We start from the raw sequence: 5,435 nt of genomic DNA, 5'->3' as shown, positions 1-5,435 counted from the left end.
TGGTTAGTAATTTAGGGAGTGCAACTCTGAATCAATTAGAATAACTAAACACAAGATAATATAATCTGAATTGAATCACATGATTGTTGCACACACGCACCCTTGGGGTAACCTCTCTGTTGCCTGTTGCCTGTTGCCTTCGTGTTTTTGCAGAATAAGCCATGTCCCTCGAATACGAGGATACCTCAGCCTGTTGCCTCGATAATTAAAAGGTCATGCGACCCTAAAATGATGCTGCCTTCGATACACAATTATGACCTCGACCCTCGGATGTTGCCTACGGAAAATGGCTGAGGTATCTTTTGGTTGCCTAACGAAAAATGGCTTATTCTGATCCTTGCCTTAGACTACCTGCCCTCCTATGGCATGGGACAGTCTTATGGCAAAGGATGCTTCGACGACCCTTCAACCTCCAAACGAAAGGCTTCCTGTCCTCTTATGGCAAGGATAGACCCTTTCATTCTGAAAGGCAAAAAGAGACCTATCATCTGAGTTTAAGGTAATTGCCCCTAATTGCCTTGCAATGCTCAAACCTTTTTATTATATTCTTTCTCATAATTTTTCAAAAGGGCAACGCTTATTCACAAGCTAAAGTCCCTATCTCTTTCATCTACATTTTCTAAACAAACGAGCAAGCAAAGCAATTAAGAGCCCATGGAAAACCATGGATGCAAAGGGTGCCTTACACCTTCCCTTTGCATAAATTACCCCCCGAACTTAGATTTCTTTAAAAGGTTTTTTTTCTGTTTCTTTTAGCCTTTCTGAATTTGTTTGGATAAAATAAAAGTCGGTGGCGACTCTTGCTTAACCGCGACATTTCGATCGATAAAAAGTCAGTTCACCGTATTACAGAACTGGCGACTCTGCTGGGGATTATTTCGATTAAGAGGGGTTACCTTAAAAGTTTAGGATTCACCTTAAATGTTTTCTATTGTTTGCTTTGTTTGTTTTATTTTTCAGGGGCGTTTTGGGAATTAACTGAAGGACGAATCCTATTCCCGGATTCAAGTACATCTAAGATAGGAAGTGGCATAGTCATGGCGACCTCCCTTGTGTATGCTTGGGATTGGTCAATATGAGAGTTCACGCTTGAGTTAGGCCTCTATGGGTGTTTACATGCTTCTCTTGTATGAGGGAGGTTCGTGTGCATACCTGTGGGTGAGTCGGAGCTCAAGGACCGTTAGTTACCTTTAACCCATCCTGGCTTTTAGGAACGTAGTGGGGGGACTACTCTTGATGTATGTTGAGAGCATAGTCGCTACCCGATACTACAGCTCAGATAGGCTCTTTCTCAAAGTATCATTGCATGGTATGTATGTATCATGTTCGAGGGTGCTTTAGGAGGGTCGACAATTCTGAGTCACTTGGTAGAACCCGTTGCTGAAATCTCCTTATCCATAGAAATACCCTTGGGAAGGACACCTGATCAGACTCCATGCAAGCCTTAAGCCAAAAAATTGTGTGACTTGTGTGACTTGTTTGTGTTGCTACTAACCTTTGTTCTTTGCAGGTTTTGTTAAAAGGACGTTTGTCCTTACTACCCCACATTATGCCTAATGAACTGCATTCGCATCATGACATCATAAGCATAACATGATTTAACTAACCCTTTCAAGGATCTTAGGAATTTAGGGCGCACAATTTCAAGTGCCCTTATCAAGGACTGAATTCCTATCTAGGGGCAAGAGGATTTATTTTCCTCTGGCCACGTGCCTTTCAATTCAGAGACTCGATACCTATCAAGGGGCAAGAGGATTTATTTTCCTCTAGCCATGTACCTTTAAATTTAGAAGTATCCCGAATCAGAGGCGATGACCCACTCGATATGGTGAGCTTGATTCTCAAAGAAGGACGTCCAAAGACGAAAGCCAGAATTCTCTAGGCATAGCTGTGTTCGATTCAATGTCTAAACGTTGCAAACTAAATTTCCTATAGATCCTCGAAAGCATTGCATTTACATTCATAACATCGCATAACAGGTTTCTTACAATAGGTCTCTCATCCTTCCTCGCTGTTTATTTCAGCATCATGAATCTCGAACAATCAGTTAAGGATCTCCAAGCTCAAAACACTGAGTTCCAAGCCTTGATTTTGAATTTGTCCAAGGGGCAAGATGAGCTGAAATCCCTTCTGACTAAGAAGGAAAAGAAGACCAAGAAACCTAAAGGTGTTCTCAATATGGGAAGAAGGTTCAAAGGCCCTCTCAAAAAGGTTGAAGAAGCTGAAGCTCCCAAAGAGGGTAAGAAGACTCGAGGGAAAAAGCTTAGACCAATCTTGCAACTCAGGGATGCTGAAACCTCTGAAGACAGTGATGAGGATGAGCAAGATGATGATGCTAGTATCAAAACCGATGCAAAAAGTAACCACGACTCTGCCGAACTCTTTGAAGAAGAAGAGGACTATTACCACGAGGGCGAACATCCCGATGACAAATACAAGATGTTAGAAGAGCGTCTGAGAAGTGTGGAAATTCAGAAGGTACCCGGGCTGGATTTTGAAGAGCTTGGACTTGTGCCTGGGGTCGTTATTCCTCCAAAATTCAAAACTCCCGCCTTTGCTAAGTACGATGGAGTCTCTTGTCCTAAACTACACTTGAGGTCTTATGTAAGGAAGATTCAACCTCACACTGCTGATAAGAGGCTCTGGATCCATTTCTTTCAGGAAAGCTTATCTGGAACTCAACTCGAATGGTACTATCAACTGGAAAGTACCAACATCCATACTTGGGAAGATTTGATTGTTGCTTTCTATAAGCAATACCAATATAATTCCGATCTCGCACCAACTCGCATGCAACTACAAAGCATGTCTATGGGACCTAAAGAAAGTTTCAAAGAGTACGCACAAAAGTGGAGAGATCTAGCTGGAAGAGTCCGACCTTCTTTGAATAATAGAGAGTTGGTGGACATATTCATGGGCACGCTAACTGGGCCGTTCTATAGTCACTTACTGGGTAGCTCCTCATCTGGCTTTACTGACCTCATACTGACTGGGGAACGTGTCGAGAGTGGCATTCGAAGTGGTAAGATTCAAATAGCGACATCCTCAGGTACTACAAAGAAGCATTTCAATGGGAGGGCAGATTCCAATGCTGTGTATGGGCAGAAAAGGATAAACCATGATCAATCCATTGGGGCAGTTCTGAGCTCCACACCGGCGCCTCAACAAGGTCGTCAAGACAAACAAGTTACACCCAGACGTCAATTCACAAAGATCAATATGTCACTAGCTCAAGCACTACAACACTTGTTGAAGTTAAAGTTGATCACTCTAAAGGATCCCCCTAAGAATCCTAGTACTTCGGCTCGAAGCTATAATCCCAATATGAGGTGTGCATACCACTCTGATAGTCCTGGTCATGACACAAATAGCTGCTGGACATTAAGGAACAAAATACAAGATATGATCGATGCTGGAGAAGTCGAGTTTGATCCTCCTGAGACTCCTAATGTAGCTGCTAATAATGTGGATAGCTAGAAGGATAAACTTTTAATCATTAGTTTTACTTTCGTTTGCAAATTCCTATTCTATTTGTGTAAACATTCGAATTATGATAGACATTATCTATTTTTAATAATCATCATCAGTGCATTGCATATGTTTGTCTTGAATAATTTATTTCGTTATCACTCATTTTAAAGTTATGTCTTTACTTTACATATGTTTTTATGATACTCAATTCCTGCTAAAACTGTAAGCCTTTTGAGGGAGGATGACGAAAACGATACCGCAGCCTCATACAGTATGCTTTTGAGCGGACTATGCTGACGATGTACAGGCATTATTTCAATTCCTAAACAGTGGAGATATAAGGATGTTAATCCCTCGTCAACCCTTTTGAGCCTAAGGAGTAGAAGTTTTCTTTCTTGCACAATTTAAAACCCTTGATCATAACCTGGGGCAGGGTAATTCTCAGCTAATTTGGCTATGCATTCTATTTTAAGAGAATCATTCAGTACACCTTTCAACAAAGATTTCAATCACAAGCGTTCATCCGCACACATCAAAGAAGTGTGGGAGATGTCAATCAAAAGCCAATGATGGTTCATCAATCATTAAGCAAGGCAGACAATATCTTTCAAAAAAAAATGAAAAAACATATATACAAAGAAAAGCCTGCTAAGTCAAAAATCAAAAAGAAGACTTAGGCAAAAATCAAGGCATCCCGCTGACTGTAAGCTCAAAGTAGACAGTTCAGGCAAAAGTTAGGGATATCAAAAAGATGAAAAAGAAAAGTCAATAAATTCCTGAACAACACAATGTTGTGACTACCAAAAGGAAGAAGTGACTGCCATCTCAAAAGTTCTCTTTGCTTGTGAACCATCATCATTATCAAAGGTGCAAATCCAAAAGTCTCTTGGAACCTGAATGCATAAGTTAAATTAACTGAGCTTAGGACTGAAGATCATCACGAAGAGGGGTGGGTACAATCAAATTTTGAGCCATTATCCTTTGTTTCTTAAACCATGAACCAAGCCACGTTACAACCCTTGAAAGTCCTAATTGAAGCATGGTTAGTTCGAAAGCATACTGTCATCAAAAGGTATCCCGACTCCTTAAGGTTACCAAAATGCTAAGTTGATATCACGTTTTTATTACGAACATCATGTTTTTACAAACATCACGCCTTTACATCTCTTGTTTTAATGTTTTTCAAAAACTCAAGACAAATGTATGCATTGCATCTCATGAATTCATTATTAAACAAATTCTGCTACATAATTTCAAATGTTAGCAACAGAAAGAATTTGTACAGGGTACAACTAATGACTAATAGTTATCCCGACAGACAAGATCACTCCAGAAGCAATGTCTCCTGCATATACAAGGGGCACGACGTGTTTTGTCCAAACAATCTGGGGCAATCAAGTCAAGATTCCGAGAATCTCTCAAGGATGCCAAAATAATCAGGGGCACGCATCCCAGAAAATCCAAAGCTACTTCTCAACCAACATAGGACATTATATAGGGCCTATGATTACTAGGGGCATATCGCCCATAGTGTACATCTCACAAAGTCCTCGCGAGGCGAATCTTTCTAAATTTCCTGCTAACTGGGGCAAATCTATGCAAGTCCAGTCCGACATCTTGATCAATACTCAGCGGTGTGTCCTAATACAAATCCATGAATGGCAGCTATAATACTGGGGGGAACTTTCAAGACACCCATGTCTCCCCCACAGAGTCGGGTTCACAAGATCATATCCCCACAGAGCAATCATTAAGAAGATATCTTCAAATGCTCTCGTCCCGACAAAGATATGGTTCCCCAATAGAGTTTACATCTTCAACACAACCGGTTTCCTCAAACACTTCGCTCTTCCCCAACATGGTTTACTAATATTTTTTATTCCCAATCAGGGTGCATCAAGTTACTGATTGTCCCCAAGCAGAAATCATAAATCCCCAGCTGAGCATCTTCAAAAAAGATCATA

Source organism: Vicia villosa, unplaced genomic scaffold (genome assembly GCF_029867415.1).
Source record: "Vicia villosa cultivar HV-30 ecotype Madison, WI unplaced genomic scaffold, Vvil1.0 ctg.002489F_1_1, whole genome shotgun sequence".
NCBI lineage: Eukaryota > Viridiplantae > Streptophyta > Magnoliopsida > Fabales > Fabaceae > Vicia > Vicia villosa.
The sequence above is the reverse complement of the archived record's forward strand: the minus strand, read 5'-3'. Positions refer to the sequence as shown.